Below are 20217 nucleotides of genomic sequence, written 5' to 3'. Positions count from 1 at the left end.
TCTGCTTTTTATTTACTCCATTTCAGACACTTTAAGGGCTTCTTTCTTTAGGCCACCATCCTTTCTTTGTTCTGCCACTTGATTGGAACTTGATCTTGTACAGAAACCTAAGGCAAGGGATTGTGTGAAAGGATATATCTCCGGTGAAGGGGTATTAGCTTCTCAGTGTTGAAATCATTGGATGCAGCTGTGCTGTGGGCATTGAAAGCACCTAATAAGATTGTGGCTCTGGGCTGGGTGCAGTTTCTGGACACACTCACTTGCAGGGCATAAATAGTTACACCAGAAACGAGATGTGTTTGAAAGTATGTCTGTAGGTGGGACTTTCTGTGAACCTGCGAGAAGGCACATCCCTCTCTCTCTCTTTAAATGAGAGGGCTTCAGCTGGGTCATCAAACTGGTGGCAAACATCCAACAGATGACCTGTCCATCCTGACTTTTTCTTGCAACAGAGTCATTTAGTCTGTAATTAAGGAAAGCAAGAGGGCAACTCCCCTCTGGGCATATACACAGAGGAACTGAAAACGGGACCCGAACAGCAATCTGTACACCCATGTTGACAGCAGCGGCTCTATGTGCAGTAGCCAAAAGTTGGAGTCAACCCAGGTCTCCATGGACAGATGCATGGGTAAACACGACATGGCATAAGTAAGTTACAGTGGAATACTATTCAGTCTTAAAAAGGAAGAAAGGAAATCCTGTACAATTGCTACAACATGAATGAACCGTGAAGGTACCTCTCATTCTGATGAGTGACATAGGCCAGACACAAAATGACAAATACTGGATGATTCTACCTGTTGGAGGGACCTAGAGTAGTCAAGTCGTAGACACAGAAAGTAGGGTGTCTGGGGCCTGGGGTGCCCAGGGCCGGGGGTGGGGGGAAGGGAGAGCTGTTACTAAATGGGTACAGAGTTTCAGTTTTGCAAGACTAGAAGAGATCTGGAGTGGGATGGTGGTTGTGCCTACTCAAGTATGAATGCACTTGGTACCACTAAACTGAGTACTTAAAAATGGCTCAGGTCAGGGGGCCCACGTGGCTCAGTGGGTTAAGCGTCAGACTTTGGCTCAGGTCATGATCTCAGGGTTCTGGGATCGAGTCCCCATGTTGAGCCCTCACGTCTGGCTGTGCGCTCATCAGGGATTCTGCTCGTCCTTCTCTCTCTACTCCAACCCACTGGCTACAAGAAGGCCTCCTAGAAACCAGAGATGGCTCCTTGACCAGAAGTGGTAGTGCAGAGCACTGCTTGGAGCCAAAAAATGGGTGACTCACTGAACCCCTGTGTTGCGAGGTCCCATTTTTGTCGTTGAAGGAAAGCACTGTAGAACAACGTTTGGGATCGCTTGTTCAAATTAGAGGCGTGGGTGGTGGCCACAAAGTCCTTGCACTGTAGATGATTAAGGAGAAAGGGTACTTGCCCTTCCCAGCTTAAAGCCCTTTAGTTTGCAGTTAGAGTCTCGAGAAGGAGGATTTTTTGCCCTGGCTCTCACACCAGGCCCTCATCAACCCACCCCTCCCCAGCTCTCCACCTCCAACAAGGAGGGATGGCTAATTCGCATAATTTACTTATGATATTTATTTTTCACTCTGTCCTCCCATGTCAGGATGTAAGCTCTCATGAGTGCAGAGACTCCTGTCTATTGTACTGCCTGGTGTTTTCCAAATGTCCAGATCAGTGCCTGGCAATCAGTAAGCATTTGAGAATGAGTGACTTGTACCTGTACTCCAAACAGCTGGTTGGATATGAGAACTCAAGGCCTCACACAGGGACTGGACACTTGTCTTCTCCCCTGCCCCCTTTGTCCAGCAAGCCAAGATCCTCTGGTCCAGAGATCTTGGATAGGACTGAGGAAGAAGGAGAGCTGCCTAGAAGGCCCCACTGGGGCCTGAAGCCCAAACTTGAGCTACCAGCCCTGGGGGAGGGAGCTGGGGATGGGGTAGGAGAAGAGGGAGATGCTGACTTTTACCCGTGTCCCCTTTAGAGCTTTTTTTGACTTTGCCATGTTCACGTACTGTGTTAACTTTTCCAAAATTATTATAGCTTTTAAAAATGCCTAACTATTGGGCACATGGGTGGCTCAATGGGTTAAGCCTCTGCCTTCGGCTCGGGTCATGATCTCAGGGTCCTGGGATCGAGCCTCACATCGGGCTCTCTGCTTAGTGGGGAGCTGCTTCCTCCTCTCTCTCCCTCTGCCTGCCTCTCTGCCTACTCGTGATCTCTCTCTCCATGTCAAATAAATAAATAAAATCTTTTTTAAAAATGCTTAACTATTAAAAAAATTATTAAACAATAAAATAAATACTACTAAGCAAACTTTTACAAGTTATAAGATTCATCTTTGGCTGGGACTTACAAGGCACCCAGCCCCAAATCAGGGAGCTTATGTTATACCCCACATCACCAAACCAAGACTTAACCGAACTCCAGTTTTGGCTCTCCCAGAAAGGGACTCTTAAACCAGTCAGGTCAGCACTAGTAGGCAGTCCGCCTGACAGACCCCCTTCGTCTTCTAAAAGGAAAGTGACCTTGCAGTAACCAACCCGCTTTTTTGTCGTGTACAACTTCCTTCTTCCTGCTCACTTCTGACTGTAACACTCTTCCATTTTGTGCAGCTCCTCAGGGCTCCCATCTGCTAGATTGGATGCTGTCTGATTCCAGTCGATTTTTGCTGAAAGTCTAAAAATGTTTAATATGCCTCTGTTTACTTTCAACAAGACTAAAGTAAACTTATTAGTTCTCAGAGTTTTTTCCTCCAGTTTTAAAAATAACTGAAAGCCATCTCATAGGGGTGCCTTTCTTCGACTTTGACTTCACCTGGTCACCATTAAGTCTCTCTCTAGTGCCAGCAGAGCATTGCCACAGAGTAAACCCTTAATAAATATTTGATGAATAAATTAATTGGTATCAAAAGAAAATTCAAGCTGCGTATGTTCCTCAGTTCTGTGTTTTGCTAAGGAAAGGATATTTGCGTCAAGTACGATACTGTGAGTGAATATATGTTTGGTCTTCTTTCAAGTCTGGCCCAGAGCTCCTTAAGCCCTTAGAATTCCCTAAGTGTTAAGAGCATTAATGAAGTGACTTTTGGATGCACCTAAGGATGGGAACTGGCTGCCTGAGAACCAGCCATGTGATTAGGGGGTTAGAACTAGAAGTCCTTGACCTACACTAGGGGGAAGTCCTGGACATTGGATCAATCACCAGTGGCCAGTGGTTTAATCAATCAAACCTATCCGGTGATGTCTCCGTAAAAACCTAAAAGGACTGGTTGAGAGAGCTTGTGGGCTGGTGAACATGTGAAGATTTAGGGAGAGTGGCCGCCCTGGAGAGGGCATGGAAGCTCCACACCCTTTCTCCAAGCTTTGCCCTGTGTGTCTCTTCCACTTGGCTGTTTCTGAGTTATATCCTCATATAATGAACCAGAAATCCAGTAAGTAGCATGTTCCTCTTAAGTTCTATGAGCTGCTCTAACAAATTAATCAGGCCCAAGGAGAGGGTCAATGGAACCTTCAGTCTATAGCTGGTCAGTCAGAAGCCCAGGTGATAAACTGGACTTATGATTGGCTTCTGAGGCTGGGGGTGGTGGGGAGACAGTCATATAAGACTGAGGCCTTCCCCTGTGGCGTCTGATGCTCTCTCTGGGTAGATACTGTCACAACTGAGTCAATCTGTAGGACACCCAGCTGGTGTCCAGATACTTGTTGAACAGTGTGGGGAGCACCTGCCCTCAACACACACACACACACACACACACACACACACACACTCTCTCTCTCTCTCTCTCTCTCTCTTTCTCTCACACAGGGAATTGGTACTAGATCATTTTACAAAGAAAGTAGCTGAGTATAAAATATTTGTTGTTCATTAATTGAGATGATGGGTGAGAACCTCAAATTTTAGGCTGGGCCAAGATGCCCAGACTCTTAAAACTAGAGAAAGATGGAAGGTATCTAAGTAGTCATAGAATCCCAAGATGCTGGTCGATTCCCTTTAGAGCAGCTGGACTGGCCCATGTGAAGAGAAGTCCTATTTCAATCATGTCAGTCATAATGAAGGAGCTGACCATGAAATGATCGAGACAGATCTGTCTCTGGGGTCAATCCACAGACTGCCAGATTTGGAAGACTAACAGACTCCTGTCTGGGAGTATCAGCTGAAGCCCCAAACCAAGAATAGCAGTGACATGTGATTAACTTTCTTTGGGGTTTTGTTTGTTTTTGTTTTTTAATGTTTTATTTATGTATTTAAGAGAGAGGAAGCATGAGCAGGGGGAAGAGGGAGATGGAGAAGCAGACTCTCCCTGCTCAGCAGGAAGCCCAACACAGGGCTCCATCCCAGGACTCCAAGATCATGACTTGAGCCAAAGGCAGACTCTTGACTGACTGAGCCACACAGATGCCCCAAGACCCTAACATTCATTCTCCCCTCATAACTTGCTAAGAGGGGTGGCTGGGCCAGTTTTGACCTGCAGCTCTGCCCTCCTGTGAGCTTAACAGGAGAAAGGGAAGGATCTGTCAGCCTGATCAGAGTGAGGATGTTTTTGAAGAGCATGTTGGCTTGTGGGAGGGAAGTGTGATTTTCTACTCCTCCCCCCACCCAAACTCAAGGCAAATAATGCCTAGAGTGTGGTGGTTGCCCACCTGCAAAGGAGAAAGACCCAGTACCAGGCCAAACTAGAGGAGGTTCAGAGAGTGGCTGGTGGGGGTCAGGAGTTGAAGGTATTATGGAATGAGGATGGGTTGGAGGATGGAGGGACATTTTGCTTTTCATTTCACTTTCTGTTCCACTTAAATTTTTTTTTTAAGATTTTTTTTTTTTTTTAAATTTGGGGCACCTGAGTGGCTCAGTCTGTTGTGTCTGCCTTCAGCTCAGGTCATGATCTCAGGGTGCTGGGATCGAGCCCCACATTGGGCTCCCTGCTCAGCAGAGAGTCTGCTTTTCCTCTCCCTCTTCCTCTCTCCCTTGTTTGTGCTCTCTCTTAAATAAGTAAAATCTTAAAAAAAAAAAAAAAAAAAAAGAAAAAGGAAAAAATATACAGTGGAAAAAAGTCTCTTCAATAAATGATGCTGGGAATACTGGACAGCTATATGTAAAAGAATGAAATTCGACCATTCTCTTACACCGTACACAAAGATAAACTCGAAATGGATAAAAGACCTCAACGTGAGACAGGAATCCATCAGAATCCTAGAGGAGAACATAGGCAGTAACCTCTTCGATATCAGCCACAGCAACTTCTTTTAAGATAGGTCGCCAAAGGCAAAGGAAACAAAAGCAAAAATGAACTTTTGGGACTTCATCAAGATCAAAACCTGCACAGCAAAGGAAACAGTTAACAAAACAAGAGGCAACCCACAGAATGGGAGAAGATATTTGCAAATGACAGTACAGACAAAAGGTTGATATCCAGGATCTATAAAGAACTCCTCAAACTCAACACACACAAAACAGACAATCATATCAAAAAATGGGCAGAAGATATGAACAGACACTTCTCCAATTATATGTCCAATGAAGACATACAAATGGCTATCAGACACATGAAAAAATGTTCATCATCACTAGCCATTAGGGAGATTCAAATTAAAATCACATTGAGATACCACCTTACACCAGTTAGAATGGCCAAAATTGGCAAGACAGGAAACAACATGTGTTGGAGAGGATGTGGAGAAAGGGGAACCCTCTTACACTGTTGGTGGGAATGCAAGTTGGTGCAGCCACTTTGGAAAACAGTGTGGAGATTCCTCAAGAAATTAAAAATAGAGCTTCCTTATGACCCTGCCATTGCACTACTGGGTATTTACCCCAAAGATACAGATGTAGTGAAAAGAAGGGCCATCTGTACCCCAGTGTTTATAGCAGCAATGGCCAAGGTCGCCAAACTGTGCAAAGAACCAAGATGCCCTTCAATGGACGAATGGATAAGGAAGATGTGGTCCATATACACTATGGAGTATTATGCCTCCATCAGAAAGGATGAATACCCAACTTTTGTAGCAACATGGGCGGGACTGGAAGAGATTATGCTGAGTGAAATAAGTCAAGCAGAGAAAGTCAATTATCATATGGTTTCACTTATTTGTGGAGCATAACAAATAACATGGATGACATGGGGAGAAGGAAAGGAGAAGGGAGTTGAGGGAAATTGGAAGGGGAGGTGAACCATGAGAGACTATGGACTCTGAAAAACAACCTGAGGGTTTTGAAGGTGGGGGTGGGAAGTTGGGGGAACCAGGTGGTGGGTATTAGGGAGGGCACGTATTGTATGGAGCACTGGGTGTGGTGCAAAAACAATGAATACTGTTATGCTGAAAAGAAATTAAAAGAAAAAAAAAAAAGATTTTGTTAAGTGATCTCTACACCCAACATGGCGCTCAAACTTACAACCCTGAGATCAACAGTCACAGGCTCCAAGACTGAGCCAGGTAGGCAACCCCCACTTAATTTTTAATTGTTAAAAAGCTGATTAAATTTATTGCTTGCTTTGGCAGCACTAAAATTGGAACGATACAGAGAAGATTAGTATGACCCCTACACAAGGATGACATGCAAATTTGCAATGTTCCATATTTTCATCATGATGAGCACTGAATAATTATAGAATTGTACACCTGAAATTAATATAACACTGCATATTAACTTATACTTGAATAAAAAATAAAAAGACCGAATAAATGTAGAAACAGCCCATGTTCTTGGATAGGAAGAATAAATATTATAAAGATATCATTTCTCAAATTATTTTACATTTTTAATGCAGTTCTCATGAGAATTCCAGTGGTGTTTTGGTTTTGTGATTGGATGTTTTGTTTTGTTTTTGTGGAATGCTGACAAAGGATTTGAAAGCTTATTTGCAAGAATAAATTGGTGAGAATGACTTGGCAAATTAAAAATAAAAAAAGCTTGTTATATTTATATTTAATTTGTTTCAAAGCCACTTTGGCCCCTCTCTTAGGGGAGTGACACTTGGAGATGTTAAATCAATGCTTCCCCAGTATTTTTTTTTTTTCTTTTTAAGTTTTCATTTCATTCCAGCTAGTTAAGGGGTTGGGTCATTGGGGAGACCCTATGACTCTTGATCTTGCGGTTGTGAGTTCAAGCCCCACGTTGGGTGTAGAGCTTACTTTAAAAATACAATAATAATGGGGCGCCTGGGTGGCTCAGTGGGTTAAGGCCTCTGCCTTCAGCTCAGGTCATGATCTCAGGGTCCTGGGATCGAGTCCCACATCGGACTCTCTGCTCAGCGGGGAGCCTGCTTCCCTTCCTCTCTCTCTCTGCCTGCCTCTCTGCCTGCTTGTGATCTTTGTCAAATAAATAAATAAAATCTTAAAAAATTAAAAAAAAATACAATAATAATAATTCCAGTTAGTTAAAATACAGTGTTACGTTAGTTTCAGGTATGCAATAAAACGAATGCTACCCCAGCTCTCAGGTGCCTAAAACCACTTGGAGCTCCAGTAAATGCAGGCTCTGATTCAGCAAATCTAGGGTAGGGCCTAAAGGTTTCCATCAAGCTCCCAGATGACCCTCTATGGCTGGCAGGAGAACCACACCTTGAGTAGCAAGTGTTAAGCTCCTTGCCCAAGGATACCCAACCAGCTCTGGAATTCTGACCTGTTGTGTCCCAAATAAAGAAATAGATTGACATTTACTCTCGACAAATAAAATATATCTACCTGTTTACTTTAAAAAAAAAAAAAAAAAGATGGGCTTATTCTCGCCTTTTCTTTTAGTTTATCTTGACAACCCGTGGAAATCAGAACGCTGTAGATGGTCGCCAGCCACCTGCATTGCCTGTTATGCTGGCTGTTTCTGTGTTAGTGTGGGGAAATGGTTTGTTTTTAAACAATTACAAATGATTCTGTTCAATCACAGCTTCCCATAGAGTTAGGTTTCCCCTTAAGCAGTTACGTAGCCAGTTACATAACCAGCAGCTTGAGATAGTGTCCTTTGTCCTTTACTAGGAATTTGCTGGAAAAGAGCCCACCAGAGTGAAGCCGTTCCTTACTCCTTTCCTAACCCTCCCCTTGGGTCACCAAAGGGAACCCTGCTTATCCCACTGAGCAATCCTCCTGGGCCACGCCAGGGACCCTTGATGTATGGCCATGCCTCACACTGGGGGGTCCTGGGTACCAAACCATTGCATCAAGCCCTCCTGGCCTCCCTCAGTGGCAGGGTTCATTATACCCCTTTTAGAGACAAGGAAACAGAGGCTCCATCTTATTAAATTTTTGGCCAAGGTCACACACCCAGGGGTCAAAGCTTTATCCCTTTGATGCCAGAGTCCCTGCTCGTGACCTCTTCACTCTGCTGAAAATCATAGGGTCGCCGCTGCGGCAAGTCTTGGAGGAAGACCCTGGGGTCTTTTTGGTGGGTTTCAGTAGAGCAGGGCCCTGTTCTGTAACCTGCCTTCCCTCCTCATGGAGAGGACTGTAGCTTTCTTAATTTTCATATAAAGGAGAAAAACTTCTGTTTCAAACACTCAGAAGTCTCGTCTAAGCCAGTTCAGTTCACCTTAGTTGCTTGCACGCTTTCTGGGGCAAGTCAGGGCTTCTTCATCAAGTCAAAGGTCGCCTCCCTTTCCTTTTCCCACAGAAGTTCTTAATTGCTGATTCATTCTTGTCTTTCAAGTCTCTATTTCAGTGTCAACTCTCTTAAAATTTATTTTAGGTAATCTCTATACCCAGTGTGGGGCCTGACCTCACAACCCCAAGATCAAGAGTCACATGCTCTTCCAACTGAGCCAAGCAGGTGTCCCTCAATGTCACCCTCTTAAAGAGACCATTTGTGACCATGGGAAAATCACCCAAACACTGTTTCACTCCTCCTGGAAAAAAATGACCACCTGCTGGCATTTTTCTAGTTGGTTTATTTTGTCACTTGTGTCTGCCCATCATCACTCCCACCAGTGCTTGGCATTAATAGATGCTCAGTAAATATTTGTCAATAAGTAAAGTATCCCTGGGAGGAACCTTCTGATTTCTTTGCAGGAATGTGAGAAAAGGAAGGGAGCACCGAGGGAGCAAAATCACTAATGACAAGTCTTCTCATTACTTCAGTCTTGTGCCCAAAATAAGCACCCAACAAGGCTTTAGTAATCCAGGAGTTAGGTTTGGGTCTTTCCAAGCTTTTGTCTGGTATGAAGAAATAAAACAGTTGCCCATGACTGTGGCTTCCTATCCACGGAAGGCTGGAAGAGAATGGAAATCCTGAAAACATCCGGGATGGGCTTGGAAAGAAGGCCTTCTGCCCTCCTTCGGGACACACCAGGGCTCTTAGGGAAAGCTCTGAGGCGAAGTGAACCGGATTTTTCTCTGCACTCCAAGCTCCTGCCTGCCCCTCCTTCTTCTCCACCCCTCTGTTGTAAGGCTTGCCCTCCTCTCTATCGAACTTTGTCCTATTCGGGGATAGACTATTTTTCCAAGCGTCAACAACATTCCCACGGCTAAAATTTAAAAAGCGAATAAAGAGGGTGAACTTACACCTTTTGCACAAACTGCAGGCCAATTTCCACTGTAACAGTACCTCACCGGGAAATGTAATTTGATAGAAGAGTGAGGTTTGTTAATCTTTTGGATTCCTTTTTTTTTTTTTTTTTTCCCTTTTTGCTGCCTAAACTGAAAATGTGTGCCACCTAGGGGTCCTGCATGCACTGATCAGAGAACGAGACTGTGACCAGCCGGGCCTGACCCCAGAGACAAGTGGGCTCAAGCTAGCACTTGAGGGCCGTCATTAAATTCACTTCTGGGCTCCCCTGTGCCACTCCTCCCTTCTGTTCTGCCCAGTTTCCATTACTTGTCCCAGTGAGCAGGTAACCCCACTTGTTGGAATGGATTACAAAGAAAGGGCATTGCACAATAGAGATTGAACTGTGCCCAAAGAGGGATCTGGTCTTTGCCCTCCAACCCCCAGGAGACGATCTCTAAACCCTGAGAATGTCCTGCCCGATAAGAGTGATTTTACTTGGGTACATTGTGCCATGCCAGATAGTCCAACAATGGGATTTGTGGCGAGGGCTTTGGTCATGCAGTATAAGGTTAGCCCTTGGATAGACTAGAGACTGAGGTCAGCCATGCGGGCTGCTGACCATGCCCTTGAGATCAAGCCCCAATAAAAACACTCCACACCATGGCTTGAGTAAACTTTCCTGGTTGGCAATACTCCATGCATATTGTCACGCGTTATCTCTAAGAGTTAATGCTCTCCATGACTTCACTAGGAGAGGACAGCTCTGTGTGTGTATGGAGCTCTCCTGGCCCCACCATATGGGTCTCTTCCCTTGGCAGATTTTAATCCATATCCTTTCACTGTAATAAATCATAACAGTGACTACAATGGGTTCCAGCAAGTTCTGAGAGTCTTTCTTGTGAATTCTTAAGGTGGTTGTGAGGATCCCTGGACTTGCCATGGGTGTCAGAAGTAAGGATAGTCTTGGGACCTGTTCCGTAACTTCACAGGCACTTACTAGGAATCTGAACATGGGCTCGCCTGTCCTGGATTCGTCACTTACTGCCTGGATAAGCCACTTCATCTCCTTGAACCTCCATTTCCTCACTCAGTGGGGAGGGTGTTGTCTGTGTGCCCTCTAGAGGCGACTTCTGTGCAGACGGAGATGGAAGCAAAATGGCTGGGCACGTTGTCCAGGTCCATGTCAGTGCGCCACTGGCACACATGTATCAGACGCCCTCCCTCGTCAAGGCAAATTTGGTAATATGGTGACGACGTTGAGGACCCCATTCCTACAATCTGACTGTGTCTGTCTAGACAGAGAGGAAAGAGTGGTTGGCACCTGGGTGGCTCAGTGTGGTTAAAGCCTCTGACTTCGACTCCGGTCATGATCCCGGGGTCTGAGATCGAGCCCCGCATCAGGCTCTCTGCTCAGCAGGGAGCCTGCTTCCCCCTCTCTCTCTGCCTGCCTCTCTGCCTACTTGTGATCTCTGCCTGTCAAATAAATAAATAAAATCTTTAAAAAAATAAAAAAATAAGGTCTTAGGAGCCGCTTAATCTGGTGGAAGAAGGCAAGCTCCGTGCGCTTCATAAGACACGAATTGAAGCCACAGTACACCTGTCATCAGGACCAAAACTCAAAATCTTGACAAACTACTCTGTGGTGAGGCTGTGAGGAAGTGGGCACTCGCACGTGTCTGATGGGAATACAAAAGGGTACATCCCCTGATGAAGGGACTTGAGCAACATCTAACTAAAGTACACAGTATTTACCTTTGACCTAGAAATATCACTTCTGGGTACTATCCTAGTCACCAACCCCCATATATATCTTCTTTATAGCTTTCATCTAGATTCACCAATTGTTAACATTTTTGTCACATTTGCTCATGAACAGTCTTTCCATGTATGTACGTTTGTGTCTAGATATACATGTATATATGTATGTGTCTACCTGTGTGTTTATTTAATATAGAGGCATTTTTGCTGAATCACTGAGACTAATTTGTACTCTTTGCACCTAAATAATTCAGAGTCTATCTCCTTTTTTTTTTTTTTAAGATTTTATTTATTTGACAGAGAGCGAACAAGCAGGGGGAGCTGCAGGCAGAGGGAGAGGGAGAAGCAGGCTCTTGCTGAGCAAGGAGCCCGATGTGGGGCTCGATCCCAGGACCCTGAGATCATGACCTGAGCCAAAGGCAGAGGCTTAACCTACTGTGCCACTCAGGCGCCCCAAGAATCTATCTCCTAAGAACAAAGAGATTCTCTTACATAATCTCAGATTCAAATTCAAAAAATTATTGTATTATTGTTTAATATATTGTTCATGTTCACATGTTGCTAATTGTCCCAGTAATACCCTTTATAAACCTTTTTTTTTCAGGCTTGGCTCCAGTCAAGGATTAAGCAAGACATTTAATTGTTGAATCTCTTTACTCTCCCATGATCTATCTGGAAGCACTTCTCCATCTTACTTTGTCATGCCATGTACATTTCCGAAGAGCACAAGTGCCTAGTTTTGTGGAGGGCCCCTCGGTTGGGGCTTATCTGATTGCTTCCTTGAGCTTATTCTGGTTCCACATTTTGGTCTGGAGTAATGTGATTTCAGTTTGTCCTGTTATTAGTGTTTGAGTATTGGACACATGATGTGGTAGTCAACGTGATGATGTCTGGGATAGTTCTCACGATAAAGGTACTCTCTCCTCTGTATAATTAATAACTACCTGTGCGGAGGTACGTAGAGCCTTCGTTTATACCCCTCTCCAAACTGCCTCGCCCCAAAGAAATCAGTTAATGAACTCGGATTTTGTAAAGAAAATGGAGTCTCCCCTGACTTTGGCAAGATCCCAAAAATATGCCCATCAGTGTGATATCTATTTTCAGAGTAAACGGGACAGCCTCAAGCTCAGGAGTCTTTAGCTGGTCTCCCCAAGGGGTTCTTGGATAGAATTCAGAACTTGGCTAGGAAAGCAATTAGGTTGATATTTTCACCACCCTTTTAGTAAAATTCATTATTCTTTTCAATTATGAATGAGACAACAGCATAGCAGTGCCAGTGGCTGTGCCATTGGAAATTACAAATGTTTTTATATCGCATTACAACTGACACAAAATTATTTACCCTCATTATACCTTGGAAATCCTCAGTTTAATTAGACTCCCCACTAGATCTTGCTATTCAGTGTATTAATAAAGAAGGCACTTTGGGTGCCTGGGTGGCTCAGTGGGTTAAGCCGCTGCCTTCGGCTCAGGTCATGATCTCGGGGTCCTGGGATCGAGTCCCGCATCGGGCTCTCTGCTCAGCAGGGAGCCTGCTTCCTCCTCTCTCTCTCCCTGCCTGCCTCTCTGCCTACTTGTGATCTCTCTCTGTCAAATAAATAAATAAAATCCTTAAAAAAAAAAAAAAAAGAAAGAAAGAAGGCACTTATATTACACATCAGATTTTAAATACATTTTGGTGTTAGGATTTCAACAATATTTCCTTTGTAAACCTGTGTATTTTATTTTATGCACTTGTCTTAATGTGTTTGGGCTGTTGCAACAAAATTCTAGAGGCTGGGTAGTTTATGAACAACAGATCTTTATTTATTACGGTTCTGGAGTCTGCAGGTCTGAGATCGGGGTTCGGCAAGGTCAAATGCTGATGAAGGCCATCTTCTGGCTGCGTCCTCACGTCCTCACGTGGTCAAAGGGTCAGGGAGCTCTGCCTGGTCTCTTTTATAAGAGCATTAATCCCACTCATGGGGGTTCCACTCTCCTGACATAAGCAACTCCCAGAGGCCTTGCTTCCTAATTACCATCACATTGGGCATTTGGAATTCAACAGATGAATCTGTGGGGGACACAAGCAACCAGACCATAGCTGCACTTGGGAACATTATCCTGAGCAGGAGTCCATCGCACAAAAAAGGTTAACAACCCTTGCCTCCGTCCTCTCTCCTCTCCAGCTGGCCCTCCTTACTTGCCCAGGATAACCTTTTGAAAACACCAGGCTTCCTGGTTTTCCTCCAATGGCTTTCTAGCATTTGCTGGTTTAGATACCAGCATAAAAGAAACTGCTTGGAAGTTTGCTGCCATCTGGTCTCCAGTTTCTGGCCCTACCCAAACACAGCTTTGTTCAGTGGCTCAGGATGTGGCCTTGGGGGGGAGAGGAGAGAAAACCTGCTGCTCTTCCATGACCCCAGACCAAATGATTCCTTCCCTTTGTGTTTGCTCGTGTCTTTCCTGTCTTCCTGACTGGATGGGAAGACCCTTAGGGACGTTCTTCATCTTAGCAGCTCCCTGCCACATGCTGGAACACTGCACACGGTTATAAATTAGGTTTGTGGGGTTGAATAGATGCAAATCCCCACTCTGGAGTAAGAACAGGCAGGCTCAGATGAGAAGCTGCAGGGTTGGAACCGAAGGCTTTTGGTCGCTGGCCTGGAGTCCCCAGTACGCTATAGAACACCAAGGGTGTCGCCACTTTATGACCCGGAATTTCTCTCAAACAACTATGACTTCTGTGTTCTTACTGGATTGAGGAAACAATCTTTCTAAGACAAGCTTAATGCAAAGATAAATAAGTCAGCAAGAATTACACCTGCCAGTTTCTGTTCGGAGGTGACATTTGCACATAAAATGGTTCCCAAAACCCCTGAATTTCTTCTTCCCAAGAACCTCACTGGCTCTCTCTAATTTCCGTATCTGAAAAATGCCAACGATTCAGAAAAGTACAGAGAATGATTTAATGAACTCATCACCTACATCCAACAATTACCATTTTTTTCTTTTTTGCTTCATGCTTCCTTTTATATCATTTCCCGAAGCATTATACAAACATCATAGCAGCTCAACTTGAAATAAAGGACCGTATATTCCAGAACCGTAATTTCTTTGTCATACAGAAGAAAGTTAAAGTTTGCACAATGGTGACTTTTTATATTGTGATTTTTCTACATTTATTAGCAGGCGTCCTCTGTAAAGCGGAGGCCTTTCTCCTCACTCGGGCCTATTTGGTCACCCTGAAATACAATTTCTGTAGGAAAGGCAAGATAAATATCCACATATTTCCCTTTAACGATTCATGTTCCAAGTAAGAATTTGGAGCAATAGCTACCATCAGTGGTGACGAAGCATTATTTTAGGGACAAAAGAACTTTCTCTTTTTGTTGAATATCATCATGAGTTCGTGATTGGGGGTTTCCTTGTGGGGGGCGGTGGTCTCATTCTAGAGTCTCAGTAAAAACAAGTTTGTTTTGTTTTTTACCTTGTTAACTCATAATTCTAGTTTTCCATCTTATCCATATTGTGATATGAGACAATTTCATTGTGCGCTGGTCAGTAGTATACTTTATGCTTTCCCTTTGCTACACTTTGATTATAAATCCCCTTGGATTGGGCACCTGTATAGCTACCCATACTTCATATGATAGTTAACTTTATGCCTCAGCTTGACCAGGCCATTGGGTACCTGGACATTTAGTCGAACATTATTCTGTGTCTGTAAGGGTGTTGTTGTTTTTAAGGAGAATAACACTTGAATGAGTAGACTGAGTAAAGCAGGTTGTCCTCCCCCATATAGGTGGGCCTCGTGCCATCCACTGAAGACCTGAACAGAACAAAAAGACTAATTAAGACGGAACTTCTGCCTGACTTGGTGAGTCCGATCGTCCACCTTCTCCTGCCCTCCGACTACAACTTACATCCACTCTCCTGGTTTTCCAGCTCACCGACTGCAGATCCGGGGACTTCTCAACCTCCATAATCACGTGAGCCAGTTCCTTCCCTGACTAATGAATTTTGCTACCAAGATGTACCTTCTTGTGTTTCTTTGTGTCCCCGTGCAAGCATGAACTTGCTACATGATGGGCAGGCAGGCACACACTTAATTTCTCTGTGTTCCAAGGCACTTCCCTCCAGACCGGATGAACCTGGTTACACAATGGCAGCTGTGTGAGAGTTTTTTTGTTTTTGTTTTTGTTTTTTTTTAAGATTTTATTTATTTATCTGACAGAGAGAGATCACAAGTAGGCAGAGAGGCAGGCAGAGAGAGAGAGGAGGAAGCAGAGAGAGAGCCCGATGCGGGACTCGATCCCAGGACCCTGAGATCATGACCTGAGCCGAAGGCAGCGGCTTAACCCACTGAGCCACCCAGGCGCCCCTGTGTGAGAGTTTTTGATGCCTCACATTTTCACTGACACTGTATTTGCATTTTTTTAAGTTTATGGCATTTCCTTTCTGCCCCACAGCCTTACTGGCTTCGTTTAGCCAGAAGTCCACACAGATCAAAGTGCCCACAGGAACTCACGTCCCACACTCCTCGCTAGCCACCCATTCAGAGATGAGCTCTTGGCCTCATCTCTCACTCTCAGACGACCCTCTCCTGCTTCCAGCCAAGTGGGCCTTGTGCTGCTCCTCAGCCACACAACTTTGGTTCTCAAGCCCTGCCCTTAGCTGCGTGCTCTGCCTGGACAGCCGCTCCCACAGACACACTCAACTGTAGGACTTGTCCTTGAAAATGTCTGTGATGTTGTAATTTATAATAAGAAATACGTATTTAGGGGGCACCTGGGTGGTTCAGTTGGGCTCAGTTCATGATCCCAGGGTTCTGGTGCAGAGCCCTGCATCCGGGCCCCATGCTCAGTGGGGAGTCTGCTTCTCCCTCTTCCTTCACCCCTCCCCACCTCAGATAAATAAATTTAAAAAAAAAAAAAGAAAAGAAATACATATTTGGTCTTTGTCCCCACACCTGGCTCAGAGCTTCTAAAACCCTGGGAATCTCATAAGTAACAATAGCCATAAGGTGTCTTGATATTCCGAACAAGCCCCTCTCGGCCCCATGTGAGTTTATGTCAGTGTGGGGATTTGGGGGAAGCCCCAAAGGTTGGTGGTTGGTTTCTGGGGAAACAGACGTGTGACTGGAGGCTGAAACTCTCAGTCCTGTGTCTCCTGACCTTCGGGGAAGGGAGAGAGGCTAGAGTTTGGATCAATTGCCAACGGCCTGTGATTTCATGAATCCTACCTATGTAATGAAGCCTCCATAAAACCCCAAAAGGATGGGGTTCAGAGAGCATCCAGGTTGGTGAGTATCTGGAGGGGCTAGGACAGCGGTGCACTCGGGGAGGTTGTGGAAGCTCCACGCCCCTTCCCTCATACCTTGCCCTCTGCATCTCTTTCATCCAACGGTTCCTGAATTACACTCTTTAATAAACCAATAATATAGTAAGTAAAAAGTTCCTTTCAGCTCTGTGAGCCTTGCTGGCAAGTTAATTCAACCCAAGGAAGGAGTTGTGGGATCCTCCAATTAATAGCCAATCACCAGAAGCACAGGGAACAGCTTGGACTTGCAGCTGGCATCTGAAAGGTGGTGGGAGAGGGAGGGGAAGCCTAGTGGGACTGAGCCCTTAAGCTGTGGGAGCTGACACTATTCTGACACTGTCTGCAGGTAGATAGTGTCAGAATGGAGCTAACTGCCCATGGCCATGGCGACGGAGAAAACACGTATTGGAATTGCGTTCCCTTATCTTTGCCTCTGGTGGAAGTGAGCATAAGTTCATATGCCTTCCATTCACGCACGCTTTCCTTCTGCTCACAGTTTTGTGTATAATCCCCTTGTTTCAATCAGTTATGGTCACTGGTCTATTTTTTTTTTTACCCTTACAATATATTTATTAGATTAAGAGAGCATCTTTCCTGGCGATCATCAGTTCTAAGGATTCTTTTCCTTTTAATTGCAGTAAAATATGCATAAATTTACCATTTCTAAGTGTACACTTGAGTGGAGGTAAAGTACACTCATATTGTTATGTAATCCTCACCATCCATTTCCAGACACATCATTCCTGGCTCTAAGTAATCATCTCTTTTTATTTATTCATTCATTCATCCATCCATCCATCCATTTATTTGTTTATTTTTTAGTCATCTCTACACCCAATGTGGGGCTCGCACTTACAGTCTTGAGATCAAGAGTCACATGCTCTACAGACTGAGCCAGCCAAGCGCCACTCATTTTTTTAAAATTGTGGTAAAATACACCATAGTGAAACGCCACTGTGGCATTCAGTACATTCACACTGTTATGTAACCATGGCCACCATCCATCTCCAGAACCTTCTCATCACAAACTCCAACTCTGTAGCCATGACATAAGACCTCCCCATCCCTGTCCCCCAGCAATTGTATCCACCATTCCACCCTCTGTCTCTACAAATCACACTTAACACTTAATTTGTCTTTTTGTGACTGGCTTATTTCACTTAGCATAACATTCATCCGTGTTGTAGTAGGTGTCAGAATTTCCTTCCTTTTAAAGTCTGAATAATACTCCGTCGCATGTATAAAGCACATTTCGTTTATCCCCCATCAGTGGATGTTCAGGTTGTGCTTTATTGGTTTTGATGCCCAGATTTTCTCACCTTGGAGCCATGGGCACTCCTTCAAGTTGGTTCTAAGTTTTCATGACAGGATACCACTGGTCTTTGATCTTGTTTTCTGTGATAGAAATGTCACTCCTCTTCTACATTCCCTGCCAAAGACCTGAGGTTTGGTCTTTGTCAAAGAATCCCAGGTTCCTCTTAGTTGGTAATGGGATTTAGACACCAAAATGTGGGCCTGTGTACTACACGTGTCTTAACTTTCCTGCTAGACTGTGTTGTGTGAAGAGAGCAGCGACATCTTATTCACCTTGGTTTTATCACAGTACTTCACCCACAGCAGGTATGGAATCAATTTTTGTTCCTTTAGATTCAAATAATGTCTTCACTCTTGGGGCACCTGGGTGGCTCAGTCAGTTAAGCGTCGGACTTTTGGTTTCGGCTCAGGTCATGATCTCAGGGTCATGAGATGGAGTCCTATGTCAGGCTCCGTGCTGGGCATGGAGCCTGCTTAAGGTTTTCTCTCTCTCTATTTCTCCCTCTTCTCCCCTACCCCCCCCCACATGCATGTTCTCTCTCTGAAACGAGAAAGTTTTATTGAGGTATATAATTGACATATAACGTTACAGTTGTTTCAGGCATACAACATAATTATTCCATATTCATATACATTGTGAAATGATCACTAGATTTCCAGTTAACATCTGTCACCAAACCTAGTTAATAAATTTTTTTGTGATGAATCTTTAAAGAATCTACTCTCTTAACAACTTTGAAATATGAAACTCTGTATTATTAACTGTAGTCACCATGTTGTACCTTACATCGCCAGAACTTACTTATTTTATAGCCGCAAGACCATACTTTTCCTCTTCACCCATTCCTCCTCTGGCCTGCAGCCACCAAATCTGTTCTCTGTATCTATGGGCTTGTTTATTTGTTTATTTTTTTTAGTTTCCACATATAAGTGAGATTATATGGTATTTTCCTTTCTCTCTGACTTATTTCACTTAGCTTAATGCCCTCAGGGTCCACCCATGTGTTACAAATAACAGGATTTTGCTGTGTACCACACCTTTGGTCATTTGTCAATCAACATTTGGGTTGTTTCCATGTCTTCACCATTGTAAATAATGCTGCAGGGAACATGCAGGTGCAGATATCTTTTCAAATTAAGTGTTTTCATTTTCTTAGAATAAATACCCAAAAGTGGAATTGCTGCATGATATAGTAGTGCTATTTTTAATTTTAAAATAAGCTATATATCCAATGTAAGGCTCAAATTCACGACCCCAAGATCAAAAGTCATGTGCTCCTCCTACTGAGCCATCCAGGCACCCCCAAATATACCTGTTTTATCACCAACGTGGGACTTGAATTCGTAACCCCAAGATCAAGAGTTGCATACTCTCCCAACTGAGAGCCAAGCCTGGCGCCCCTCAATTTTTTTTTTTAAGGAACTGCCATTTTATTTTCTACAGTGGCTACACCAATTTACATTCCTACCAACAGTATACAAGGGTACCCTTACCTTTACATCCTCACCAACATTTGTCATTTCTTGTCTTTTTTGACTAGCCATTCTGACAGGTGTGAGATGATAGCTTGTTGTGGTTTTGATTTGCATTTCCCCAATGGTCATTGATGTTGAGCATCTTTCATGTGTCTGTTGGCCATCTGTATATCTTCTTGGGGAAGATGTCTGTTCAGATCCTCCACCCATTTATTTTTTTAAAGATTTTTATTTATTTAACACACAGAGATCAGAAGTAGGCAGAGAGGCAGGCAGAGAGAGAGGGGGAAGCAGGCTCCCCGCTGAGCAGAGAGCCCAATTCGGGGCTCGATCCCAGGACCCTGAGACCATGACCCAAGCCGAAGGCAGAGGCTTAACCCTCTGAGCCACCCAGGCACCCCTCCACCCATTTTAAAATCAGATTGTTTATCGCTGTTGAGTTGTATGCGTTCTTTATATATTTTGGATATGAACTCTGCCAGATAATGATTTGCAAATATTTTCTCCCATTCAGTAGGTTGCCTTTACACTTTGTTGATTATTTCCTTGGCTGTGCAGAAGCTTTTCAGTTTGATGTAGTTTAGGTACTTATTTTTGATATAAAAAGGCCCTGTATCCTCAAGTGATTATTTCAACTGATGCTCAATTGAAAATAAACATAGAACAGCAGTTTGCTCATCTCTGGTATCAGAGAAGAGGACTATTTTGGACAGCTAATATGTCACTCATCAGCATATTGTGTAAGATGGTCCCGTACTGAGAACCCAAGATTCATGAAGGTAATTCTGGCAATACTAAATTCCAGCCTTTATGTAGTCTTTAAAATTAAGTTCCTGAGAAAGCAGAGTCTGCTGTTTTTATCCTGCAGAATGGCTGTATCAGTCAGGGTTCTCCAGGG

The 20217-nt window shown here is 44.1% G+C and overlaps 1 long non-coding RNA gene and 1 other non-coding gene across 2 annotated transcripts in view; both read left to right on the top strand.

Annotated features, from left to right (window-relative positions):
• Positions 1-15371, top strand: part of LOC131825305 (uncharacterized) — a 34150-nt gene extending 18779 nt beyond the window's left edge. The window contains exon 4 of the long non-coding RNA XR_009351195.1: positions 15013-15371. This is a non-coding gene — a long non-coding RNA (uncharacterized LOC131825305). The remainder of the gene's footprint in view (positions 1-15012) is intronic.
• On the top strand, positions 6469-6578 carry LOC131826167 (U6 spliceosomal RNA). The gene has a single exon (XR_009351460.1). It is a non-coding gene; the product is annotated as a U6 spliceosomal RNA (small nuclear RNA).
• Positions 15372-20217: the final 4846 nt, after the last annotated feature.

The sequence above is a fragment of the Mustela lutreola genome, chromosome 2 (assembly GCF_030435805.1).
Source record: "Mustela lutreola isolate mMusLut2 chromosome 2, mMusLut2.pri, whole genome shotgun sequence".
Classification (NCBI taxonomy): domain Eukaryota; kingdom Metazoa; phylum Chordata; class Mammalia; order Carnivora; family Mustelidae; genus Mustela; species Mustela lutreola.
Note: the sequence above shows the minus strand (reverse complement) of the source record. Positions and strands in the feature narration are given on the sequence as shown.